The sequence below is a fragment of the Apium graveolens genome, chromosome 7 (assembly GCF_009905375.1).
Source record: "Apium graveolens cultivar Ventura chromosome 7, ASM990537v1, whole genome shotgun sequence".
In the NCBI taxonomy this organism is placed as follows: Eukaryota; Viridiplantae; Streptophyta; class Magnoliopsida; order Apiales; family Apiaceae; genus Apium; species Apium graveolens.
In genome coordinates, this window is record NC_133653.1 from 194,039,569 (window position 1) to 194,054,855 (window position 15,287).

Sequence of the window (15,287 nt, forward strand, 5' to 3'; positions counted from 1 at the left end):
TGATGATACCCAGATCTTAAATCAATCTTTGAGAAACACGAAGCTCCTTTCAATTGGTCGAACAAGTCATCGATCCGCGGTAGAGGATACTTATTCTTGATCATCAACTTATTCAGCTCACGGTAATCGATGCACAATCGCATACTTCCATCCTTTTTCTTTACAAATAACACCGGTGCACCCTACAGGGATACACTCGGTCGGATCACTCCTTTGTCCAACAATTCTTGCAACTGAGCTGCCAATTCCTTCATTTCGACCGGCACCATGTGATAGGAAGCTTTCGACACTGGTTCCGTACCAGGAGCCAAGTCAATCGTAAACTCGATCTCTCTTTCTGGAGGTAGTCCAGGCAATTCATCAGGAAACACATCCGGAAAATCTCTTACTACCAAAATATTATCGATCTTTACAGATTCTTTCTCCACGTCCACGACATGAGTCAAATAAACATCGCATCCTTGACGTATTAATCTTCTTGGCTCAATAGCCGTTAGAAATTTCTTCATTTGCCTCTTTCCTTTAAATATCACTTCCTCACCATCCTTGGTTCTTAACTTCACCTTCTTACTTTTACATTCTATTTGTGCCTCATGGTTTGACAACCAATCCATTCCTAGTATAACCTTAAATTCTCCTAACTTAAAAGGAATTAAGTCAGCAGAAAATTGCCGACCTTCTATAGACACATCACAATCAGGACAAATCTTATTAACAACAACTTTCTCTTGATTTGCTACCTCTATAATCAAATTAGGCTCTAGAGGGTACGCAACGCAATTTACTTTATCAAGAATACTTTCAGAGATAAAAGATCTAGTTGCTCCAGAATCCATCAAAACTTTTACTTCTACTGAGTTTATAACAAGCATACCTGCTACCACGTCCACATCTTACACCGCATCTTTCATTGTCATGTTAAAGGTTCTAGCTCTGGGTTGAGCTGATGGTGCTGGGAGAGACGGCGGTCCAGCAATTCTGAGAACATTAGCCTTCTGCACAGGCTCCTTGCAATTCCTAGCCATATGGCCCACTTTGTCACACTTAAAACAAGCCAAATCAGGCTTCCTTACTCCATTTGAACATTCTGAAGAATAATGCCCCTTCTGGTTGCACTTAAAACATGTTATGTCCAGCTTGTTACACCTCCCCGGGTGTCTCTTTCCACAGTTCCTGCATTTTTTCATCTGGGGCCTGCTATCCTTTCCCGGTTGTCCAGCTTTCTGGAAACGGTTCTTCTGGGCTCCATTCCCGGGTCTAAACTTCTGGAACTTTTGGTTCTGACCTCCACCATTCTTCCCAAACTTCCCTCTGAACTTTGAGCTTCCTTGCTCTTACTCAGAGCTTTCAAACTTCCTCTTTCTTCCTTCATTTTATCTTCGAGCAGCTTCCCACTCACCTTCCACTATCATTTCCTTCTGAACAAAAGTAGCATAGATCTTAATCTCCAACATTGCTATTTGATTCCTAATCCACGGCTTGAGTCCCTGCTGGAACCTCTTAGCCTTCTTCGCTTCCGTATTCACGTACTCAGGTACGAACCTTGACAATTCCAAAAACTTCACCTCATATTCTGCTATCGACATTTCTTCCTGCCTAAGATCCAGAAATTTCATCTCCAATTGATCTTGCATATAACTTGGCAAATACTTTTCCAGAAACATCTCGGTGAACTTCTCCCAAGATAAGTCTTTGCCTTCCAACAACGCCTTAGAAGACTCCCACCAGAAACTTGCTTTATCTTTCAAATAATAACTTGCATACTGAGCTTTCTTATCATCCTTAACTTCTGCTAACTCAAAGGCTTTTTCCATCTCTCTCAACCACGACTGTGCTTTAATTGGGTCTGGAAAACCTAAGAACTCTGGGGGATGAACGGATTGAAAGTGCTTGAAATTTCCAACTTTTGGGGCCACATGTTGTTACAAAAGCTGAGCAAGTCTGCTCATCATAGTGGTTTCTGGGTTTATTTCTGGGTCTTGGGTGGGAATTTCTTCTTCTTGGTGATCTGGTGAGTTGGCCATTTCTTACAAACCTGATTGAGCAATTATTTAGCAATACGATAGCATGGCATGTATATATTTAACAATAGTTTCTATGAAATCTCTTTTGTGGGTTTTAAGTTTTACCCAATTTGCACATGCAATCCTATTACTACATAATTCCTCCTAGCAGTGTTGTTTTATCATGGCACGGAATAGGGTTTTATGATCTTTAAACATGGTTATACGAAAACATGGTTGTATTAAAACATGGCATTGAGAATAGTTTATAAGATAATCAAGGTGCACAATGGAAAGCAATGACAATAGAATTATTTAATTAAAGGGTACATAGAGAATATTCTGGGTATTAAGGTTCTGAAATAAGGTACAATAAATAGCAGGGTTAAACAGAGGAAAAACTGGAAAACATCCCCCCTATCTACCCCTAACTTCCAACCACTACTACTACTACATTGGTCTGAAATACAACAAAATAAATGAAAAAGGGATCCCGGCATCTGACCAAGTATCCCAAAGCCTACCAGCGCTGAAAACAACAACCATCTACGGGCTCAACCAACAATCCCGTCTAATCATCTAGAATCTCTCTCAACACAACCAACATCTAGCGAATGATCTTATGCAGCCTCCGGGCCTCAGCATCAACATCACTAGTGGATGGTCCCTCATCCAATCTCCTCCTGGCAACCTGCTCCACCATCTTCACCCGAACTCGCCACTCATCATCAATAATAGAAGCACTCTGCCTAGACTCTCTGGCTAGTCTATCCACCAAAGCTCCCAACTCAGGAATGCGGGAGTACACAAAGTCTCGGTCCTGGGCTAACTTGCCACCAACACTGACAGGAACAGTCTTAGGCATCTCGGACTCTGGCTCAGGGGCAGGGGTCTCTGAATCTGGCCTCAGGGGTGAAATCTGCATGAGGATCTCACTACTCTCAGAAGGGTCCTCCTCTGGGTCTGAACTAACATACACAGGCTCCTCTGGAGAGGGTGTAGGGTCCACAGGGGTACCAGTCAAACTAATCTCTGAGTCTGAGTCACTACCACTACTAGGATCCTGAGAGAAAACACAAAACAGCAACCAAGAAACAATGTTAGGGTTAAATAAAGCTTCCATCTAACTCACACCCTAACTCTAGTTTCCGCTTTACCAATCAACACTTTCCTTAGACTATACCTAATATAGATATATTCCCAAAATACCCTCTTTTTTTTTAAATCCTAACTTGTCTCAGGGACTAGATTCTGTAGCTCTGATACCAACTTGTGACGCCCTCAATCTCGGGGTTAGGAAATGAGGACTCACACATCTCTAATCTAATAATTAAATATGTATAAACCCCGATTAACTACTAACAGGATCAACAGGATAAAGTATGAGACAAGATCACAACTACCACTCACAAAATATAACTTACAAACCCAAAATATTATTAAATAAACAATATCGATTCCGGCTGGGAACCGACAGATAACCCATTATATCTTTATATACTTCTTTCTAGGCGCGAGCTCACTCATAAACACCACTACCTGCTCTGGAAACCGGAAGCCCTCAACACGGTAGGGACCACCAGGTACGCTCTTACGAGCAGTGCGCCTAAGCCTGTCCATCTTCTTGCTTAACTGCTATGGTTAGATTAAGACAAAACAAATGAGTATAAAACTCAGCAAGTAACTATATAGCAGTTCTACAATATCAAATCACAATATGCTTGAACAAACTAGGGCATTCTACTTTAATTAATCTAGGTGGCAGATTTCCATCTTTTTGGGATAATGAAAGGTATCTGAAGAATAGTATGAGCTTTCAAGGAACAAGGCTCGAAACAGGACAAAAGCCGACATTCATCACAAATCATTATAGGATCAAAATAGATCTTTCGATAGAGGAAAACAACAGTATTTCAAGATATAGAATCAATCATATGATCAATAATTTCAAGAATCAGGGTTCTCGAGCTTTAAGCTCCACAATGACATATCAACTCTTTTCAAAGCAATATAAACCATTTTCAATTTCAAAAATCAATTTACTGAACAAAAGTTTCAGTTCCCTTTTTAAATAATCACTAAGAACCCTTGATTGGATCACTTTATCTTTCCATTTCATTATATACGGGTGATCAGCCCGTATCGACCTCCATTCCGGTCTTTAAGGTACCAATCGGCATAATTTCAGCCTTAAACTGGACTAGTCCTGCTAGCCTCTTACCATGACTGGACTAGTCCCACTAGCCTCTTACGTCCCAATCCAATCCATCAGGAATTCTTTTGGAAAACCTTGAGTTGGAAAAACAAACAGGTTTTCTAAAATCCATTTTATCATTACCAAGCATTTGAAATCATTCGGACTCTTTCAAGTCGAAACTCATTCTTAAATCAGATTTTTAAGGAAACAAATTTCAGGGAGTGAATCAAAGATACGCAAGGAACAATTCACGAGAATTCTGTATCAAGGACAACAAGGCACTAATTTAGAAGGATCAGCATTGACTTAGGGATCAATAGGTTGATCAAGAGAAACAGGGTTAACAAGGAGAATCCAAAGGTTCAATATGATCCATGGCTTAATAGGTACTTGAACAGAAAGACAGACTATTAAAGGGTGAAATCAATAGGATTATTAATAACAGGTTATCAAGAACAAGGGTACTTCAAATCAATATCAGGGTTTCATAAAATAAAGGTTTCATACTTTAACAGTTCAATACTCTACGTGGTATGAACAACATTCTTTTTATAATCATTTACATAAGTAATCAGAGTTACTTGCCTGGATTTGCTTTCCTGAAGGTTGAACTACTGCCACCTAGTAAATCCTTTCCTTTCCTAGTCTGAATGCCCTCACGCTCCGAATCTACAATAAAACCAAAAATCTTAATTAGATTCCCAACTCTCATTCCCGGAACGATCACACTATACGATAACTCGATTATATCCTTGACTCGAGCATACGAATATAGCTTATACATATAAGCACATAGCACTTAGCACATAGCATATAACATATTCCTTTCTCGTAGCTTTTATATCCTTATATACTTAACAATCAAAGCGTACTCGCTTGACCTTGGCTATTTCTCAAATCACACTATCACAACTCTTTTACGAGTACAAGACCTATTCACAACCAAACATTTACGTTCATAACTATCACTTATATCCTTTAAAATCAATCAACTTAGTTCCCTTTTTCTTTTGTTCCTTAATTCGAACCACATATTATAATCAAGCAAATAAATTCATAAATATATACTTATACATCTTCAATCATCCTTTTAATCATAAAAACCAAGCATTTTGACTTTCATTCCCTATGGCCTATTCGGCCTTATCACACAAGATTAACCAAATACTCACTTTAAAACACGTAACTCATTAAAAACTATTAAAGAATCGTTCTCCTTTCTTTAAATCATAAAAATTTGAACCAAATCATACATACATGCTCGCATGCAATTCAATTTCAACTTATCATTATATCAAACACTTTATTTTCATCAAGTAAGCCAACTAAGTTTCTTAACACAATCAATTTTCACCTAAATCACAACATGCATCCATTTATTCATCAAATTAGTCCCTTTTAACTCAATTCCCATTCGGCAAAAACTCAAATTTACATCTCAAGGACAAATCAATGACATGCATATCTTGATCCTCTTTAAAACTAGCATGCAATCACTTTTAGGCCATATAAACTTAGTGTTTACCAAGATTATCTCACAAAAATCAATTTCCTTTCTTATTAACACAAAAATTCGAACCTAAACTTAGCATGCAACAATAATTTCATTCTTTTTTAATCTAACAACGATCCATCATTATTTTAAACAAGTTAACTCAAATTAACAACTTTAAAGATCAAAACCATTCGGGTTTTTCAAAAACAAAACATGCAACTTGATATCCTTAATCTTTGAATCACAAATCAACCTATATTTCAATATCAAATCAATAACTCATGCATTTCAATATAATCAACTTGATTTCCTAATATAGTAAGGGCCATTCGGCCTTTTAATCAAAACACCACATGCAAACACAAATATTTGATTTTAAGGTTCTAGAGCTCAGTTTTTTTAACATCATAGCTCACCACCGGTTCACCGGAGTTCATCACCGGTGGCGGTGGCATCTCGGTGGTGCCCCCATTCGGGGGTTTCCAACCATCAACCACCCATTTACACAAGTAAGACACACATGCAACACACATCCTTATTCAAAACACAAACCCCTTTTTGTTTTTATGAAAGCCGAACTCAAAAACCACCAAACTCAACTTTGATCTCTCCCAAAAACTTAAAAATAGCTACATGCATGAATGAATACAAGTGGATATCTCTATTTCTCACACAATCAGGGTTCTATACCCGAAAATGAGTGAAGAACAAGTGAGAGAGAGTGAAGAGAGAGAGAGTACCGAGAGGGAGAGAAAAATCCGAGAGAGAGAGAGAAAGAAATGAGAGAAAAGAGAGAATGAAGAGAACGGCTCGGGAAGAAAAGAAATAAAAAAAGGAGGTGGGGTGATTTTATATTACCAAGGGAGGGTAATATGGTAATTAAGTTATTGTTTAATTTGATTCTCTTTTTATCCTTAAAAGAAAATAGAGTTAATCTGCAAATGCTTCTCTCGGAAAGATGAAATTGTCTTGAATAAAAATCTTTAACACGTAGATCTCCAAATTAGCTTTCCAACCATTACTCATAATGAATTTTTGAGCGAACGTTTGATTTTATATGAATTTTGCAAACTTGCTTTAATAAATACATTTTTCACATAAAATCAATTTAAAAATGCAAAGACCAACAATTAAATTCACTCATCATTTTTAAAAAGTCTCTAGGACCTTTACGAAGATAACAGAACAAATTCCATGTTTTTATCTTTCTCGGATGATTTTATAAAAATACGCGAAGGTTAATTAAACCTTTATTTAAATCACGTAATTCCTTTAAAATTCACAAAATTGACACATAACACATAGTCATGCACTCAGTCAAACAATCACACATATACAGTCACATAACGACTCAGGTCTGATCATAGAACTTATCCCTCTTTAATCTTTATCCTCTTTTAAGCATACCGGGTCACGTTCAACCTGACGGCCCGACGCTCAGCGTTTCAATTACGCTTCTCAACATCTTTACCAATCAACACGTCACTTAGGACGAAATACTTTATTTACTCATTCATTCATTCAATCACATAATTCACATTTTATATTCTTTAACTCCATATTAGGACGGGTTCCGTTCTACCTGACGGCCCGACACCACAACTTATCTTTTAAGCTGACTCTTTAAATTGGAACGTTTTTATCCACGCTCCTAAACTCTAGTATACAGATAAGACAAATAATCATCACTTAATCACATAATTATAATCACATCACATAACACATTCTTTATTTACTTAATTACGACGCAAAATTCTCAGTCGTCACACTAACTCTGCTAAGATCATAACTACTTTTCTGGGTTATAAGGCTGTGGAATCCAATTTAGAGTCTGACAAAGCATATCTGATCAGACTAGATCAGGAGATAAGAAAAGCTAAGATAAATGATCTCAGAGCAGCTATTTTTCAAACTGGTGAAGATACAGCTGAATTGATAAATGCTAAAAGGAGGATGGTCGATGAACTTGAATATGGTGAGAGATGTTTATTGAAGAACTATCTCAGAACAACTCCTGATATCAAAGAGATCAGAAATTGAAGCCAAGTCAAAGATCTACAACTGCTTAAATTTTGAAGTGTATATAGACTGAAGCTGTTATTAGAAGTTAAAGATGGTAAAACTAAAAGGACTGTAAGCTGAAGTTATCTAGTCAAATTCTCATGCATTTGTACTTAATATTTTTGACATCATCAAATATCTGTTGAACTTGTATATTATGCTAATTTACAAGTTGGGGGAGATTGTTCGAGATATTTGATAATGTCATGTGTAATATGATTTATGTTTAGTTTTCAGATCTTACCTAACAGGACAAATCAGTACTTAACTAGAAATCAACACTTATACTGAAGACAGCACTTAAGATATCAGAACTTAAGTTATCAGAACTTAAGTTATCAGAACTTAAGTTATCAGAAGATATTTATCAGGAGATAATATCAGGACTTACGATGACTTTTAGATAAGGCAGGCGGCTGATTGAAAGGAAAGAAGATCGAGACTAAGACAGAAAGAAATATGCATGAAGAAAGAATTCTATGAAGAATAGAATACTTGGAAGAAAAGATAACTAGTTGATATATTTTAGGAAGTAGAATTATATTCCATATCAATTAGAATTTATCTTGTAACTGTGTAGTATATAAACACAGGCATAGGGTTTACACTATAAGTGTTATCGTTATCGAAGTTATTATTCTTTGTGACCCTAGCAGCTCTCGTGATAATTTGTTCATCACTGAGAGAAGACAGTTCCATATTGTAACAAAGTTTATTGTGTTGAATAAAATCTGTTTTCTGTTACTTGAGTTCTTATATTCGATTTGATTGTAGTAAACACTGTATTCAACCCCCTTCTACAGTGTGTGTGACCTAACAAACTTCAGTACATCTTAGAAATAAGGCATAACTAAGAAAAGTGCTTAAAATCTGTCATTAATTTTGAAGTCTACTATAGGATAAATTTGTGCATGAGTCCACCTCAACTGTTTCTGCTCATTTTATGCATCTTTTAGAATTCTTTTTCACAGTGGCTCCTCAGTGTAAATGAGTCACAATTGCTTATCAGAATTTATGCTATTATCAGATTATTTCTCCAGTAATCAGAGAATGTGAAAAGTCACCAAGAAAAATTTATTTGCTTTTCTAATGCATATTACTTAATACCAGCAATGCACTTGGGTCTTCCCTTCCATATATTTACTCTAGATTTCAAAGGAGTACCTCTTTTCTTTAGATAAGTGAGGCTTATCAGCATTTAGTTTATCCTTAAGATTTACTGACATCGGAATTTGACAGATAAGAAGCAAGAATCTAGTTTGTGACTTAGTAATAAGATACACAAAGTAAATTTAACTAAGCTCAAAATCAGAATTTGCTTGTGTTAATGAATTTCCACATCAACAACTAATTCAAACATGGGATTTCTAGTATGTTAAAAACTACTAGGTCAGAATCTAGCACAGTAATCCTCATTGGATTGAATAGTCACAGAACATTCAAATCACTATCAGAGTATATAGATCCACATCAGATAACAATCAGCATTTAATGTATTTCAATTTAAGTACAGATTACATGAAGATAAGACAATCTGTAAACACTGATCATAAATTTGATGCATTAGAACAAAAAACTAAGCAGATTTAGAGAAAGAACCTGAAACCATTCCAAGTTCATTTACCAGTCGTGTAAAAGTAGCTTCACATAGTGGTTTTGTGAAGATATATGCCAGTTGTTGATCTGTTGGAATAAAATGCAATTCCACTGTACCTTCCATCACATGTTCCCTTATAAAATGGTACCTAATGCTGATGTGCTTTGTCATTGAGTGTTGAACTGGATTACCTATCATAGCAATAACACTTTAATTATCACAGTAAATAGGTATTTTAGAAAATTCTAACCCATAATCCAGTAACTGATTCTTCATCCAAAGAATCAGTGCACAACAGCTTCATGCAGCAATATATTCTGCTTCTGCAGTTAATGTGGAAATTGAATTATATTTCTTGCTAAACCAAGAAACCAATCTGCCTCCAAGAAATTGGCAGCTTCCACTAGTGCTTTTCCTATCTATTTTACATCCTGCAAAATCTGCATATGAGTAACCTATTAGCTTAAAGTCTGATTCTCTGGGATACCACAATCCTAGATCAGCTGTACCCTTGAGGTACTTGAAATTTTTTTTCACATCTATTAAATGAGGTTCTGTTGGATCATCCTGAAATCTTGCACAAAGACAGGTAGCATACATGATATCAGGTCTACTAGCAGTTAAATAGAGTAATAAGCCAATCATACCTCTGTAGTTAGTAATATCTACTTATGTACCGGTATCTTTATCTAACTTGGTTGTAGTGGCCATGGGAGTGGATGCAGTTGAACAGTCTTGCATTCCAAATTTCTTCAGTAAATTTCTGGTGTACTTGGATTGATTGATAAAAGTACCTTCTTTATTTTGCTTGACTTGAAGTCCCAGAAAATAGCTAAGTTCTCCCATCATACTCATTTGATATCTTGACTGTATTAGCTTTGCAAATCTTTCACAGAGCTTGGCATTTGTAGAACCAAATATGATATAATCAACATATATCTGTACCAAAAGTAAGTCTTTTCCATGGTTGAGGTAGAACATAGTTTTATCAATTATACCTCTGTGAAATCCACTTTCCAGAAGAAATTGAGCTAAAGTCTCATACCATGCTCTTGGAGCTTGCTTAAGGCCATAAAGTACTTTGTCTAATCTGTAGACATGATTTGGAAATTTTGAATCTTCAAATCCTGGTGGTTGTTCAACATATACCTCTTCTTCCAATTCTCCATTAAGAAAAGCACTTTTCACATCCATTTGAAAGACTTTAAACTTTTTGTGAGCAGCATAAGCCAAAAAGATTCTTATGGCTTCCAATCTAGCAACTGGTGAAAATGTTTCATCATAATCAATACCCTCATGTTGAGAGTAACCCTTAGCAACCAGCCTTGCTTTGTTCCTTGTAATTATGCCATCACTGTCAGTTTTATTTCTGAACACCCATTTTGTGCCAACAATAGATCTGTTCTTTGGTCTTGGCACTAGGGTCCAGACTTTATTTCTTTCAAATTCATTTAACTCTTCCTGCATTGCTTGCACCCAATCAGCATCTTGAAGAGCTTCTTCCACTTTCTTTGGTTTAGTCTGAGATAGAAAAGAATGATAGAGACATTCATTTGATGTTGCAGTTCTAGTTCTGTCACCTGCTTCAGGATCTCCAATTATTAAGTTAGGTGTATGTGATTTGGTCCACTTCCTTGCAGATGGAAGTTGATTTCTAGAACTGGATCCTCCCCCATGATCCATGTCGTCTCCATCAGCATTTTCTGATGCTCCCCCTGTAGTTATGCTCTCTGAAACTTCAGAATTTGAGTTGGATCCATCAGGATTTGAAGTATCAGAGTTTCCAGAATTATCAGAACTTGATGAATCAGAACTTGAAGAGTCAGTAATAGGTTCTGATACTTCTTGAGAGTCTTGAGTTGTGGTAGGATCTTCAGCTTGCTCCCCCTGGACAGGTGCATTTTCCTTTGGAGTTGTTACCACAATTTCAATGACATCAGAACTTAACCCGTCAGAACTTATAGGATCAGAGTTTAAGTCATCAGAATTGACAGTATCAGAGATTAAATCTTCATTTTCAAATCTCAGCTGATCATGATCATTGAAATCTTCAAGTCCAGTAATCTTCTTATCATCAAAAGATACATTGATAGATTCCATGACAACCCTTGTTCTTAAATTATGGACTCTGAAGGCTTTTGTGGAAATGGATATCCAACAAAAATTCCTTCATCAGCTTTTAGATCAAATTTTGACAGCTGTTCAGGATGAGTCTTAAGAATAAACCACTTACAACCAAATACATGAAAGTATTTCAGATTTGGCTTCTTTTTCTTCACCATCTCATATGGTGTTTTTCCATGCTTGTTTATGAGTGTAGCATTCTGTGTAAAACAAGCAGTCTACACAGCTTCAGCCCAAAAATAGGTTGGTAGCTTTGCTTCATCAAGCATAGTTCATGCAGTTTCAATGAGAGTCATGTTCTTTCTTTCTAAAACTCCATTTTGCTGTGGAGTTGCAGGTGCAGAAAATTCCTGTTTGATTCCATGCTCTTTGCAGAACTCTTCCATGATTGAATTCTTGAACTCAGTGCCATTATCACTTCTTATTATTTTAACAGAATCTTTGACCAATTCATCCAGCTGTCTGACATGATCAGTTAGAGTAGATGTAGTTTCATTTTTCTTGTGCAAGAAATACACCCAAGTGTATCTTGTGAACTCATCCACTATAACCATAGCATATTTCTTCTTTGTAATTGACATGACATTGACTGGACCAAATAGATCAACATGCAGTAGATGATATGGCTCAAGAATTGAAAATTCAGTTTTGCTCTTGAATGAAGATTTTCTTTGTTTTGCCTTTTGACATGAATCACAAAGGCCATCAGGAGCAAATACTAATTTTGGCAGTCCTCTCACAAGATCTTACTTTACTAGCTCATTTATGTTGTTGAAGTTTAAGTGAGAGAGTCTTGTGTGCCAATTCCAGCTTTCTTCAATTGATGCTCTACTCAACAGACAGATTGCAGAACCATCAGAACTTGTTGAAAGTCTGGCTTCATAAATGTTACCATGCCGGTAACCTTTCAGAACCACTTTGCCTGTAGAATTGCTTACAACTTCACAGTGTTCTTCAAAGAAATCCACATGATAACCTCTGTCACAGATTTGACTCACACTTAGCAGATTGTATTTAAGTCCTGAGACAAGAGCTACTGTTTCAATGATGACATTTTTAAGATTGATATTGCCATATCCCATATTTTTCCCATGTTGCCATCTCCATAAGAAACTCCTGGGCCAACTTTCTCCACAAAGTCTGATAGCAGGGCTTTATTTCCAGTCATATGTCCTGAACATCCACTGTCCAAAACTAGGATGTTTTTCCTGTTGCCCTGCAATCACAAAGACCACTAATGGTTAGTTTTAAGGACCCATACTTGCTTGGATCCTTTGGCCTTTTTAAGTTTGTTAGCATTTGCAGCGGATTTAGTTTCAGAGTTTATGCTAACATTCTGGTTATCAGAGTTTATATCATACTTTGCATCAGACTTAACACTAGAAGGAATTAAAGTAACTTTCTTCAAAAAAGGTTTTATTTGATAATAATCATAGTACAGACTATGATATTCCTTACAAGTATAAATGGAATGCCATAAACTACCACAATGAAAACAAGGATTTTATGGTTTAAACTTAACAGACTGACTCTTAACTCCTGATCTAGGAGGTAAAGAGTTTATATCTTTATTTTTCCTGCAAAAAGAAGCAAGATGGTTAGAGTTTCCACAGTTATAGCATTTCTTTCTAGGAGCATTAGGAACAGGCATATAATTATTGCTTTTATTCACACCTTCCTTTCCATTCCTATTTTTCCTAGCTTCTTTTACCTTGTTGACATTCCTAATCTCTTTCAGCTTATGCTTAAGCTGCTTCTTTGTTATTAAACCTATGTTAACTTCAGCTGGTTTATCCTGTTTCAATTTGTCAGTAGTTGACTTTTCCTTAACTTCTGTCACAGACTCTTTCATCTTTTCAGAATCAGACTTTACAGTTTTTGCTACAAACTTAACAGGATTTACCTTTGGCTTAGTAGTCTGTTTAACAACAATTGGCTCAATTTGTTCAAATCCTTTTTCACTTTTATCATCTTCATAACCTAAGCCTTCTTTCCAGTTTCCACTACTTAATAAATTCTGAGTTGCTCTGCCAGAGTTAGTCCAAAATCTGATAATCTCTCTTTCCTTTTCTAAGTCAGCTTTTAGAAATTCATTCAATTTTAACACTTCATCTCTAACATATAAAGCATCATCTTTTTCTTTCTTAGTTTGATGAAGAAAAACTAACTCCTTTTCTAAATAATCATTTCTTTTTTTATAAGCAAAATTTTCAGATGTTAATCTTTCACATGTTAAAGTCCGATCTCTATAACTAATGAACATGGTTTTAAGATACAATCTCAACTCAGTAATATCATCAGTATGAAAGGCATAAGTTATTTGAGGTACTTTCAATTCAGCAGTTTCAGGGCTGCTGTCAGCATTTGCCATCAGGGCATAGTTCACCTATTGTTCAGAATCTGAAGTGTCTGTCCAGCTTTTCTTCTTTGTGACAAGTGCCTTGCCTTTGTCACTTTTTCCTTTCTTGTAGTTAGGAGATATGTGGCCTCTTTCACCACAGTTATAGAATTTGACATTTGAGTTGTATCCTTTGTCAGACTTTCCTCCTTTGCCTTCAGACTTTCTGAAACCTTTCTTATCAGAACTTCCACTTTTCTTGAAAAACCTCTTGCCTTTTCTGAATTTCCTGTAGGCTATCTTTGTGATACCCTTTACCATAAGAGCACACAATTTCAACATCTCTTCATCATCATCTATTTCAGGTAAACTTTCAGTTTCTGAATCTTCATCATCAGAATATGATGACTCTGAATCAGACTTTATGATCAGAGCCTTTCCTTTGCCCCTTTTTGAGGCAGCCATTTTAGGAGATTCCTCCTCAGCCTTAAGAGCAACTGTCCTTGACTTTCTTCCATGCCTCTTGCTCCTTTGATCCACTCAAGTTCATAAGTCTTGAGCATACCATAAATTTCATCAAGAGTAGTTTTAGTAAGGTTATAGTTGTCTCTTATGGTAGTAGACTTCAAATCCCAATTTTCAGGAAGAGCTAAAAGGAGTTTAAGATTTGAATCTTCAAGATCATATTCCTTGTCCACTAGTGACAGTTCATTCAAGAGTTTGACAAACCTGTCATATAAGTCAGTTAATGACTCATCAGCTTTTGAGTCAAAGTGCTCATACTCTTGAGTGAGTATTGTCCTCCTATTCTTCTTGATTGCATCAATTCCCTGGCATCTTGTCTCCAAAGCATCCCATATCTCCTTTACAGTTTTGCAATTAATTACCCTGTTTGACATGACATTATCAATGGCACTATGCAGCAAATGCCTTACCCTTGAATCCTTGGTAATAGATGAGATGTCTTCAGCTGTGTACTCACCTTTCTCCTTTGGTATAATCTTTGTTGGTTGATCAGCAGCTACAATAGAGAGCTTGGTAGGCTTATGTGGTCCTTCATTAATTCTGCCAAGGTCAACTGGATCTGTAGCTTCCAGAAACATATCCATCTTTACTTTCCATATGGGATACTCAGAAGGTCTCAGTATGGGAACCCTAATAGTCTCATATCGACTGTGGGTTTGAGTCTTTTGAGTTTCTTCAGTTTTAGTGGGCTTGGTTGGAATTTTTGCTTCTTCAGACATGATTGTTTGGATCTTTACTTTATGTGTGTTAACAGATAAGCTCTGATACCAATTGTTACGTCACAAAACACTGTAGAAGGGGGTTGAATACAATGTTTATACAATCAAATCGATTTAACACAAGTATGTAACAAAGATGAAGTATATTGAATAAACTCTGTTAGAATAAGAACTGTCTTGAACCACCATTGTGGGACAGGATCATATTTCTTCTTCATCAACATAGTG